Source organism: Oncorhynchus keta, chromosome 7, assembly GCF_023373465.1.
Source record: "Oncorhynchus keta strain PuntledgeMale-10-30-2019 chromosome 7, Oket_V2, whole genome shotgun sequence".
Lineage (NCBI taxonomy): Eukaryota > Metazoa > Chordata > Actinopteri > Salmoniformes > Salmonidae > Oncorhynchus > Oncorhynchus keta.
Window position 1 is genome coordinate 15120133 of NC_068427.1, and position 13913 is coordinate 15134045.

A 13913-nucleotide genomic window follows, 5' to 3' on the forward strand; every position below is an offset into this window, starting at 1 on the left:
AGGGTGGCTACTTTAAAGAATCTCAAATATAAAATATATTTGGATTTGTTTAACACTTTTTTGGTTACTACATGATTCCATGTGTGTTATGTCCTAGTTTTGATGTCTTCACTATTATTCTAGAAAATAGTACAAATAAAGAAAAATCATTGAATGAGTAGGTGTGTCCAAACATTTGACTGGTACTGTATATACCTATTCCTTTTCAAATAACCAAAAGTGAGAGGTTGTAATCTGAATAAAGGGGACAAGGCCATTTTTGAACATGGGTTGAGACATTCATACTAATATGCTAGAAGACATGTTCGTATTTAAGTATAACTTTTGTGTGCCTTGCCTTTGAGTGAATTGTAGCCATAACTGTAAGTGTTAGTGAAAGAGACATGGTTGTTGAATTGTTTCACTTTCACTGTGTCCTTCACCAAGTGAGTTCCTAGGTGAATGTTATCAGTATAATTAAACTCTTTATGACACTACATATCTCAAAAGGCCTTATTTTGAGGCCTAGCTTTACCCTAATACGGTGTCCTGAAAGTCATGGTTTAGAGGCCACCCAAGGCCTGCAAGTAGGATAACAAAATTCCTAGATTTAAAAAAATAAATATAATACTCCAAACAGGATTTAACTGGGATATCTGGAAAAACATGGGACATTTTTCTGAAATGTGCAATACTACCTCGAAGACACATGTCTTGTAAATGTAAATGACATGTAAATGACTGGATTAGTTTAGGAAAAGTTATGTATCTTTGTGTAGCATAAGATTAATCAATCAATTACTCAATGTACACGCAAAAACACAGATATTAAAACAATTCCAAAAAATCTACCTGCGGTAGAGTTTAGAAGCTTCTGATAGGCTAATTGACATCATTTGAGTCAATTGGAGGTATACCTGTGGATGTATTTCAAGGCCTACCTTCAAACTCAGTGCCTCTTTTCTTGACATTATGGGAAAATCAAAAGAAATCAGACCTCAGAAAAAAATGTAGAGCTCCACAAGTCTGGTTCCTCCTTGGGAGCAATTTCCAAACACCTGAAAGTACCACATTCATCTATACAAACAATAGTACGTAAGTATAAACACCATATGACCAGGCAGCCATCATACCGCTCAGGAAGGAGATGCGATCTGTCTCCTAGAGATGAACGTACTTTGGTGCGAAAAGTGCAAATCAATCCCAGAACAACAGCAAAGGACCTTGTGAAGATGCTGGAGGGAACAGGTACAAAAGTATCTATATCCAGAGTAAAACGAGTCCTGTATTGACATAACCTGAAAGGCCGCTCAGCAAGAAGAATCCACTGCTCAAAAACCGCCATAAAAAAAACAGACTACGGTTTGCAACTGCACATGGGGACAAAGATTGTACTTTATGGAGAAATGTTCTCTGGTCTGATGAAACAAAAATAGAACTGTTTGGCCATAATGTCCATCGTTATGTTTGGAGGAAAAAGGGGAGGCTTGCCAGCCGAAGAACACCATCCCAACCGTGAAGCACGGGGGTGGCAGTATCATGGTGTGGGGGTGCTTTGCTGCAGGAAGAAACGGTGCATTTCACAAAATAGATGGCACCATGAGGAAAGAAGATTTGGTGAATATATTGATTTAACTTCTCAAGACATCAGTCAAGTTAAAGCTTGGTCTCAAATGAGTCTTCTAAATGGACAATGACCCCAAGCAAAATTCCAAATTTGTGGCAAAATTGCTTAAGGACAACACAGTCAAGGTATTGGAGGTGCCGTCACAAAGCCCTGACCTCAATCCTATAGAAAATTTGGGCAGAACTGAAAAAGTGTGTGCGAGCAAGGAGGCCTAGAAACCTGACTCAGTAACACCAACTCTGTCAGGAGGAATGGGCCAACATTCACCCAACTTATTGTGGGAAGCTTGTGGAAGGCTACCCAAAACGTTTGACCCAAGTTTAACAATTTAAAGGCAATGCTACCAAATACTAACTGAGTGTATGTAAACTTCTGATCCACTGGGAATGTGATGAAAGAAATAAAAGCTGAAATAAATTATTCTCTCTACTATTATTCTGACATTTCACGTCCTTAAAATGAAGTGGGGATCCTAACTGACCTAAGACAGGGAATTTCTACTGGGATTAAATGTCAGGAATTGTGAAAAACTGAGTTTTTGTCTAAGATGTATGTAAACTTCCGACTTCAACTGTAGGTGGGGGTGAAATGACTATGCATAAGTAACAAACAAACAGTGATTAGCAGCAGTTTACAAGATGGGAGGGGGCGGTGTCAATGTAAATTGTTTGGTGGCGATTTTTATGAATTGTTCAGCAGTCTAATGTCTTGGGGTCGAAGTTGTTGAGGAGCCTTTTGGTCCTAGACTTGGCACTCCAGTACCGCTTGTCATGTGGTAGCAGAGAAAAAAGTCTATAACTTGGGTGACTGGATTCTCTGACATTTTTATGGGCTGCCGAGCAGTTGCCATACCAGGAGGTGATGCAACCGTTAAGGATGCTCTCGATGCTGCAGTTGTAGAACCTTTTGAGGATCTGGGTGCCCATGCCAAATGTTTTTAGTCTTATGAGGGGAAAAAGGTTTTGTCTTCATGACTGTCTTGGTATGTTTGGACCATGATAGTTTGTTGGTGATTTTGACACCAAGGAATATGAAACTCTCGACCCGCTCCACTACAGCCCCGTCAATGTTAATTGGGGCCTGTTTGGCCTGCCTTTTCCTGTCCACAATCAGCTCATTTGTCTTGCTCACATTGAGGGAGAGGTTTTTGACCTGGCCAGTTCTCTGACCTCCTCCCTATAGGCCGTCTCATCGTTGATCAGGCTGTTGTGTCGTCAGCAAACTTAATGATGGTGTTGGAGTCATGTTTAGCCACACAGTCGTGGGTAAACAGGGGATGCAGGAAGGGACTAAGTACACACCCCTGAGGGGCCCCAGTGTTAAGGATCAGCGTGGCAGACGTATTGTTGCCTACTCTTACTACCTGGGGGCGGCCCATCAGGAAGTCCAGGATCCAGTTGCAGAGGGAGGGGTTTAGTCCCAGAGTCCTTAGCTTAGTGATGAACTTTGAACAGCATTCTCACATAGGTGTTCCATTTGACCAGGTGAGAAAGGGCAGTGTGGAGTGCGATTGCGTCATCTGTGGATCTGTTGGGGCGGTATGCGAATTGGAGTGGGTCTAGGGTGTCCGGGAGGATGCTGTTGATATGAGCCATGTCCAGCCTTTCAATGCACTTCATGGCTACCGACATGAGTGCCACGGGGTGGTAATTATTTAGGCAGGTTACCTTCGCTTCCTTGGGCACAGGGACTATGGTGGTCTGCTTGAAATGTGACCAATCACAGCACTCCTTTTACTTGTTTCATTGCATGTCCTTCATTTTCACATTCACTCTGTTGGTAATTCTTACAAATTGGATCATAACTCTAAAAATAGCAGAGATCCCACTGTGGAACTTTGATATGCCCAGAGAGTATATTATTTATACCAAATGCAAATTACTTAATTACATTTTAAAATGTATGAATTCACATACATGGAATGAGCTTAAGTTACGAGGCATTACTTTCATTAACAAAGCATTAAGTATCTAGGCATGATCAGAGAGAGAGAGAAAGCGAGATGTCACGGCCTTAAATGTCATGTCACAGAAAGTCCACGGGGAGGGGAGAAAGAAAGACAGTGTAGCTATCTCACCAGAGCTGAGTCAGCAGAAAACGAGATGGCACAATGAATCTTTAGACCCGTTTATACCCATATGACTGTTTGGATTACAAATCTAAGTTGCTGACCAATAGCATACTGAAAAAGTGAACCACAAATCACATCATCAGACCTGCACGATGTTATCACAACAGCACCTCTGCTCCTCAGAGATGTGACAGAACGGAGGATGGTGAGAGCCACACAGATAACTGTGAAGCACAAAATAAAAATCCTGGCACACAGTCGGGTCGAGGGTTGAGCCACCAATACAATTGTCTTGCCCTCGAAAGATCAATAGAAAATTAAACACAGCCTATAATAAAGCATTTTATAAATAATATCTAATTAAATCCATGAATCATATTGTCACAAATCATTGTATGACAAATTACGGAACATGTCAAATAAAAAGGAAGGACAAAATAAAAGGAAGAGAAAAGTAATTTACAGCTGTGCATAGATATAATTTACACAGTACAATTACACTTCCTTCCTCCACATGCTAAATAAGCTAGCACCCCTACGCCTGCAGCAGACAGGCTACCCAACCACAAAGCCAATACACAGGTGGACCAGAAACAATAGCCAGGAGTTAACAGGTAGCACTTAGCTAAATAGGCCCTGTGTGAATACACAAATGCACTTCTGAGGGTTTATATGGACTCCAACAGGAAATGCTATTTGCAGCTTATTTTGGACAGCTTCACGGACAGGACATGTGCGGCTTGCTATGTGAGAGCTAATGGTGTAGCCCATTGTACCACTTCCTGTTAGACAACTCCCAGAGGGCTGAGTGTGGGTGCTCTTATCTAGATGGGCTGGGGGCAGAGAGAGACAGGAAGTGATCTCACTCCCAAGGCTGATAACATACTACCTCACATCCACCCACATACAAACGTGTGTTCAAGCACCATACATAGGCGCACTGAGTAACACAATCCACACTGACACACCAAGGCACGAATCAGCCGTTAATTTCCTAAATATACGTAGAAAAATAAGATTCCCTATTTTTTGCAGTGTTTTTCTTATACAGCAAATGTGTCAAGCCGAGCCTTGACACACGTGTGGGAATTTCACAGTGGTAGGTTTTCCACCACAAAATAACTACCGAAGTGAGAAGGCAACATTCAGGTATAGCACTTGTTCAGTCATCTGCTGGTACTGTATTTGACTTTGATGATAGACTATTATTGTCTGCCAGACATACTGTACTGTAGCACCAGAATGCCATTCATTGAGCTGGTGAGTGTGAATGGAAGGTTTATATACTGCTCTGCCTTCTGAAAAAGGTAGCTTTTCTCATATTTGTAATGCGTGGGTTGACTCGCTTGGTGTGAATCGGCCTCTTCAGGTATGTATTGTTTGTCTGGAAGACGCCGGTGTCACAAAAGGATGCACTAAAGTGAGGTGACACATTAGCCATGAGGAGAAGTGTTCTCAATAAAATATAAATCTCCCGACACTCCGTGTGAAATCTCCTCTCCACACAACACAGCACAGGGCTGTGCTATGACTTCGACTCTCTCTCACAGCTTCTATCACTCTGTCAGAGAGAGGGGAGGAAAATACCCTGCTGAGCACCAACACAATTGGGTGAGGTGTGTATTCTTAGCATAGCTGGAGACAATTGAGGTTGTGTAATGACACATTTGTAATGAGGTAACGGCTGTATGTTAGTTGTGCTAAGAGAATCATGAAAAACGAATACCTACGAATCAAAGCAACCAAACTAACATGTCTCTACAGTACTTTGAAATGGCACCGGATTACCGTATTCCTGATATACTCAAATCTCCCAAACAGAAAGAGACATCCTAAATACTGTATATAAGTGATGAAAGACACAATGGGCGAAACAAATCCATGTGGTTGTTGGGTTCAGGAGCGGGGCACAGGGATATTCTAGATGACTTGTGCCTGGATGGATTGTGTCTGTGACAGAAACCGCAACGGCGACTAGAGACAGTGTCAAATGTATTTTGGAGAGGCAGGAGTGAAAATCGATCTTCGTAATAAAAAAATATATATTAAGGGCTTGTTCTCTCCCTGCAGAGGGAAAGAAACACATTGATTTAAACCCGGTTTTCAAATCTGTCTTTGCACAGGAGTGGCGGAGACGGCGGCGCTAACTTTTGCTCCCATCTCTGGTGTGAATGGGGTTTCCATGACAACCCAAATCTGAATAGTGAGCGTCTGTATTGGAAGTGACATATTAATAAACTGTAACCCCCCCCCCCACACCCCCGAGGGACCATCATCAGACTTCAATTAGTTTCCCCTCCTTTTTTTCATACCTTTATTCCTCCTCCTTCTCTTGCCATGAATTTAATAACGCTATGTAATGTAAGCAAAGTCTTCAGACACTTGACATTAAATGGAGAATTCCCCTACCTCTGTATTGATCTGCTTGATGAAGTCTTACAGTACCGTTGGAGACGACGGCCAATTCTGATCACCGGTAATGTAGCCCAGCGGAATGAGAGACTGCCAATGGCTGGTCAGTTGCTGAGGCAGATACATACATGCACAATAACAAGTGTCCACATACAGTGATAGATTTTTTTTGTTGGTCCCTGCACTGGTAGGAAATGACTGCAAACACAACTTGAAATCTTCTCCTCTTCTGACCAGGGCCCAGAATTCATAGCGGCATCTCTAAATAAGAATGCTGAACATTTTAAGGAACAATGTAATCATAAGAAGTTACGATTATAGTTGGAAGTTCAATTTTAGCGAAAGTGAGTTGTCATGCCATGTATCATTATGGAACAGTAGAAGAGCACCAAATACTCCTTTCCAACAGTCACAAATGGATTCTGAAAGTTGACAAACCATTAAAGTAATTTTCTCACCAATGTTACGCTAACAAATGGTTCATTTTCTTAATGGTTGGTTACTGCCAGACATTTCACAGCATGGAAGCTCAAAATCTCCTGAAAATAGATTGTTTCACAAGTCAAGGCAAATAAAACACTTCCAAGTTGTTCTCTAAAGACTTTGTAAGTGCAACATTCTTTGTTTACAGCTTCTGAAAAGGTAGGATCATTTCTATAAACACCTGTAATTGTTCCTGTCAATGCAAAAAAAACAGTGAAATACAGACATACAGTGAGTGTACAAAACATTAGAACACCTGCTCTTTCCATGACATAGTCTGACCAAGTGAGTCCAGGTGAAAGCTATGACCCCTTACTGTCACTTGCCAAATTCAGTTCAATCAGTGTAGATGAAGGGGAAGAGACAGGTTAAAGAATGATTTTTAAGTCTTGATACATGGATTGTGTATGTGTGCCTGTCAGAGGGTGGATGGACAAGACAAAATATTTTGAAGTACCTTTGGTAGTAAGTGCCAGGGAAGGAGTCGACATGGGCCAGCATCCCTGTGAAACGCTTTCGAGACCTTGTAGAGTCCATGCCCCGAAGAATTGAGGCTGTTCTGAGGGCAAAAGGGGCTGCAACTCAGTATTAGGACGGTGTTCCTAATGTTTTGTACACCCAGGTGTTCATGTATTTTGGCTGTTTTGTTAAAAATTACATATAAATCAATGCACTTCTCACTGAATCTGAAGGATGAAATGTTTGTGAGACTGTCTTAGGATAGTGTTGTTTAACTGGCTAGAGTCAACATCTGTTTTTAATGTATTTTACAGTGTCAAATGTACATACACGATGGTGTTCATTTGTGTGCGAGTGTGCTTTCAACTATAAAATCTCCAACTCGGAAGGTGAGCAGCTGTGAAACCACGGCGACAGTTGTCCTGGTGTCTGATTGGATTGTGTCATTGTGTCGGAACAATACCTGACAAACACGGCCAATGGCATAAAAGCAGGAAGTTGGCATAACAAGCGAAGGTAAACAGGAGGTTTCCTTCCCTCCAGCCTTTCTTACCCTCTCCCTCCCCTCCCCTCTCACCCCTGGCATGACTGTATTGTTCAGGCCATTACTCACCGTGAGCAAGTACCGTCCAGGGAGGAGAAGCAGTTGTACACTGTTGCTTTATTCTATTGTACATAAAAAGTATAGCAAGTTTCAGAAAATACGAATGAATTGCATAGCTATTTTGTGGAGGATTTCACTGATGTAACAGCTAGGGTAGAGTTAGGTAAAAGGAGAATTTGCCCAAATGTTAAAGGGATTACTTCAGGATTTTGGCAACGAAGCTCTTTATCTACTTCCCCAGAGTTGGATGAACTCATGGATACCATTGTTATGTCTTCACATCCAGTATGAAGTTACAGGTTTCGCGAACCAATGCTAACTCGTTTTAGTGCAATGACTGGGAAACTATGGTATCTACTATCATGCTAGCAGTTACCGTAGACTTCCAGACATGGCACTAATGCTAGTGAGCAACTCCCTTCAAACTTGCACACAGAGACATAAAAATGGTATCCACCAGTTCATCTGACTCTGATTGATAAAGGGCGTGATTGCCTAAATTCTGAAGTATCTCTTTAATTTGCCTGGAAATGTGTGGGGTAGGGAGTTTAAGAAAATATGTGTTATGTCTAAGATATATTATGTCTACATTTGGAGTGACTATAAAAAGGGTGTTTGCTGATTGACTGGGTTTATCGAAATCAATGACATAAACATCGATCCATTTTACAGAAATGTTCTAAAGGGGTTCTGGACAGTAAAACAAAACAGACGATCCTTGAAGCATTGAGAACTGCTATGCTGTCAGTGCTCTGAGACATATCAGCCCCATCACACATGGTGTCACCCAGTCCATCCCCATTTGGAGACGTGTTCAGCAGTCTAGATATTGCTAGGTAGAACTCATGGAGGGACTAGCAATGTAGAGGTTCTCTCTGTTTTTATCATTCCACTCCTGTCATCTGTCCTGGTTAACTCAGTAGGAGTGATTTACGCCTGGTCTATTTATGACACCATACCTGTCTCCTGTCTGCCGGTTCTGCTTCGCCTTGACTGTGTAATTTAAACTGACAAGAGGGAACTCCTGGGTGGGAGGAATCCACTTACCCAAGATGTCTTCATCAGGCTCTGGCATATAGAGGTTAGGCGGCTGTGGATTGGGGGACAAGGGATGAGGGCCAGGGGAACCGCCCCATCAGGTGTGCGTTCAGATGGACAGTCGGGTGACATACCGGGGCATACTAATTCTGCACACACCTACTTGTCTATGGTAACTTTGACTCCCCTCTCCTCTCACCTGTCTATCTTGCTCTCTACCATGTAGGCTAAATCATACAATACCAGTCAAAGGTTTGGACACACCTACTCATTCAAGGTTTTTTTTTCTTTTCTACATTGTAGAATAATACTTAAGAATCAAAACTATGAAATTACACATGGAATCATTTAGTAGCCAAAAAAGTGTTAAACAAATGAAAATATATTTTATATTCTTCAAATTAGCTGTCCCTTTGCCTTGATGACAGCTTTGCACATTCTTGGCATTCTCTCAACTGTAATGCTTTCCAACAGTCATGTAGGAGTCCCCACATATGCTGAGCACTTGTTGGCTACTTTTCCTTCATTCTGCGTTCCAACTCATCCCAAACCATCTCAATTCTGTTTAGGTCGGGTGATTGTGGAGGCCAGGTCATCTGATGCAGCACTCCATCACTCTTCTTCTTGGTAAAATAGCCCTTACACAGACGGTGTGATAGGTCATTGTCCTGTTGAAAAACAAATGATAGTTCCACTAAGCCCAAACCAGATGGGATATCGCTGCAGAATGCTGTGGTAGCCATGCTGGTTAAGTGTGCCTTGAATTCTAAATAAATCACCAACAGTGTAACCAGCAAAGCACCATTACACCTTCAACTCCATCCGGAGATCACTTACTCTGCGTCTCACAAAGACACGGCGGTTGGACCCAAAAATCTCAAATTTGGACTCATCAGACCAAAAAACTGATTTCCACCAGTCTAATGTCCATTGCTTGTGTTTCTTGGCCCAAGCAAGTCTCTTCTTAGTATTGGTTACCTTTAGTAGTGGTTTCTTTGCAGCAATTCGACCATGAGGCTAGATTTACGCAAACAGTTGATGTTGAGATGTGCCTGTTACATGAACTCTGTGTAGCATTTATTTGGGCTGCAATTTCTGAGGCTGGTAATTCTAATGAACTTATCTGCTGCATCAGAGTTAACTCTGGGTCTTACTTTCCTGTGGCGGTCCTCGTGAGAGCCGGTTTCATAATAGCGCTTGATGGTTTTTGCGACTACACTTGAAGAAACTGAAAGTTCTTGACATTTTCCGTATTGATTGTCTTAAAGTAATGATGCACTGTAGTTTCTGTTTGTTTATTTGAGCTGTTATGCCATAATTTACACCATCGTTCAAAAGTGTGGGGTCACTTAGAAATGTCCTTGTTTTTGAAAGAAAAGCTTTTAAAAAAAAATATATTATAAAATGTCTCAGAAATACAGTGTACATTGTACAGTGACATTGTTAATGTTGTAAATTACTATTGTAGCTGGAAACAGCTGATTTTGAATGGAATATCTACATTGCCATTCAGAGGCCCATTATCAGCAACCATCACTCCTGTGTTCCAATGGCACGTTGTGTTAGCTAATCCAATTTTATAATTTTAAAAGGCTAATTGATCATTAGAAAACCCTTTTGCAATTATGTTAGCACAGCTGAAAACAGTTGTGCTGATTAAAGAACCAATATAATTAGCCTTCAGAAGGCCTTCTAGCCTTCTGAAACTTGTCAGTCTATTCTTGTTCTGAGAAATGAAGGCTACTAAAGATCTCGTACAGCGCTGTGTACTACTCCCTTCACAGATCAGCGCAAATGGGCTCTAATCAGAATAGAAAGAGGAGTGGGAGGCCCCGGTTCACCACTGAGCAAGAGGACAAGTACAATAGAGTGTCTAGATTGAGAAACAGACAGACAAGTCCTCAACTGGCAGCTTCATTAAATCGTACCCACAAAACACCAGTCTCAATGTCAAGAGTGAAGAGGCGACTCCGGGATGCTGGCCTTCTAGGCAGAGTTCCTCTGTGCAGTGTCTGTTCTTATGCCAATCTTTTATTTTTATGGACCAGACTGAGATATGGCTTTTTCTTTGCAACTCTGCCTCGAAGGCCAGCATCCCGGAGTTGCCTCCTCATTGTTGACGTTGATGATACGACTTCTATGAATGGTGAGTGGAGGAGTCAAGCGCAGAGAGCAGATAATTCCGTACGTGGATATTTTATTCCAAAGACAGTGGAGACATGGACATGCAAAACACATGAAACAACCCGTCCCAAAATACACAGGACTAAAACTGTCCGGAAAAATATAGATCACACTAATACACCAAAACCAAATAACAGAGAACAAGCCCGCACAGTACCCAGTGGGCCTAGTGCCCTTAAATAGCCTACAAACAACCCTAACTCAAAACAGGTGTACCCAATTAAACCCAATAAACAGAAACAAACTGAAAGGGAATCGATGGCAGCTAATAGGCCGGCGACGATGACCGCCGAGCACCGCCCGAACAGGAAGAGGCAACATCTTCGGCGAGATTCGTGACAGTTGAGACTGTTGTTTTGCTGTTACTATTTAACATCCGGCAATCAGGCCCCCTGATAACAGAGAACACAGGTATAAATAGACGGGATAATTGGGAAGATGGGCGACACCTGGAGGGGGATGGAGACAAGCACAAAGACAGGTGAAACAAATCAGTGTCACACCAATATACTGTATCCTCCAAACGCTTTGAGGGCATTATCACTTTTTTACAACGGGTTACCAAAATATTCAAATAATTATTGATATATTTTCGTTTAAAACATTATATTTATTCATTTATTCATAGTATTTCATCCTTCTACAGGATATAGTCCCAACACAAATCTAGGGTAACTACCCAAGCCTACTAGTTGTTCGCTCTATTGGTTCATTTGCCATTCTGGCTGACAACATTCTTATCCCTTGCTTGCTAGGTAGTCAGCTATGGCTAATTTACAGTTACCTCAAACAGTGCAGCCAGTATAACATCAGTAGTTGTATTTGCATGTGTTTATGTTGTTTTCTAGTGACATTTATTTGAATACACACATAACAATGAGCTAATGAGGTGAGATTTCGCCTGGCATAGAAAATGTGCTCACTGGTCAGGACACTTGTTCAGAGGAGCTAGCCAACACAGCATTTTAACACCATAGATTTAGCTGGTGGTAACTTATTTACATTTACAGCAGACGCTCTTATCCAGAGCGACTTACAAATTGGTGCATTCACCTTATGACATCCAGTGGAACAGCCACTTTACAATAGTGCATCTAAATCTTTTAAGGGGGGGGGGGGTGAGAAGGATTACTTTATCCTATCCTAGGTATTCCTTAAAGAGGTGGGGTTTCAGGTGTCTCCGGAAGGTGGTGATTGACTCCGCTGTCCTGGCGTCGTGAGGGAGTTTGTTCCACCATTGGGGGGCCAGAGCAGCGAACAGTTTTGACTGGGCTGAACTTATGGAATGGACACTGGCTGGAATTTGGTTTTATCCAGCATTCAGGATTAGACCCACCCGTTGTAAAATTACCCAAACGTAACCTTTGTGGGGTTGGACTAATCTGGAGTCTGGTGCTGAAGATTATCAATACGCCACATACAGTACACACACTCTTAACTGCACGCATGCACACACAAACACACACACACACCTTCTCTCTCTGAGCTAGATGAGTGAATCAGTCTGCAAAGTGCAGGCAAAGGGAGCTGTTATGTTCTACAGCGAGAGGATCATCTCCATTTGTAGCAGTTTGTCGTGGGTACAGAAGCCCTGACTAAGGTTAAACTGCAGTGGCATTGGAGATCAAAGGGAACATGTTGAATCAGAGGAGTTGTGGCCTAAAGGTGGCATGTGTGTCTCTCCTGGGGCCATATGGAGCTGCTGCTCACACAGATGTTTTAAATCCTCTGCCCACGCACACATGCACACACACACATGCACGCACACACACACACGCCGGCACCCTGCAGTGACACACACTCTTAGATTACACCTCCTCAAAGGAAAGAGAGAGTACAGCGAGGGAGGGGGGGTGAGTATGTGTGTGTGTGTGTGTGTGTGTGTGAGAGAGAGAGAGAGAGAGAGAGAGAGAATCATGACTGATTCAAATGAGTCACTCAATCTTGGATATTTATGGCAACGTCGGAATCAGTATACATTGAAGTATGAACGAGGGTAATATTAACTTGAACAGCATGATCAATTGTATCTAAAGTGATGTACAATCAGACAAGTAACTAAAAAACATTTCTCACTCAGACTCCAAGCTGGTTACCATGGATTTCCGAGAAATACAAAACGCATTCTGTGGTTTCTATTCAAGAAGAAAGATAAACTAACATTGGTTAATGTATTGTCTTTCATGCAGAGACTTCCGAGAGGCACCGACATAGAATAATACAAATATATTTAAAGATTTCCTATATTTTTGTGTGCAATTGTGTATGTGTTTTTATGGAAAAACGTGTTTGGTTATGTCTGTTCTTGAGTATAGCACTGTAGCTAATTTCGCACCCATCAATTCCCTGTATCCCGTTCTTCCTCCACAATACATGGTTACTATCAGAGATGTGTTCTGTTCTGTTGTTTCACTGGGGACATGAGTCTGTTTTTACCCCAGAAAGGACTACCAAGGTTAGTGACACATTGCGGTTGCCATGACGAGGGTACAATTTCCTGCCCTCTTGAGATTCTGCTGTGATTGTGTTCTGATAAATTGGCAGCAACACGACTCTCCCTCCTCTCCTCCCTCAGCGCCCTCTCCCCACCACATCTCCCATACATACAGTGTCCATCTTTAACATATCCTCTCCACTCCAGGTAGTTACATGAGCATTTAGCATTGCGCTAACACCTCCTCTCTCTTTCTATGTTTGCACAGTTTCTGTTAGTGCTATCTGGTGCCTTGAGATTAGCAACGTGTTAGAAGCCTAAAAACAACTCCTCACACGCCTACCTGTCTCTTCTGGTCGTGTCATCATCAGACACCTCCGACGTGCTACCTGCCCTGGTTTATCCTTCTACACTCCATATGCAACACACACACACACACACACACACACACACACACACACACACACACACACACACACACACACACACACACACACACACACACACACACACACACACACACACACACACACACACACACACAGCCAGCCCACATTTTGAGGTGCAATAGGAAACAGTAACATTATGTTATTGAGGTGTTTGATAGGTAAGGCACCCTTCT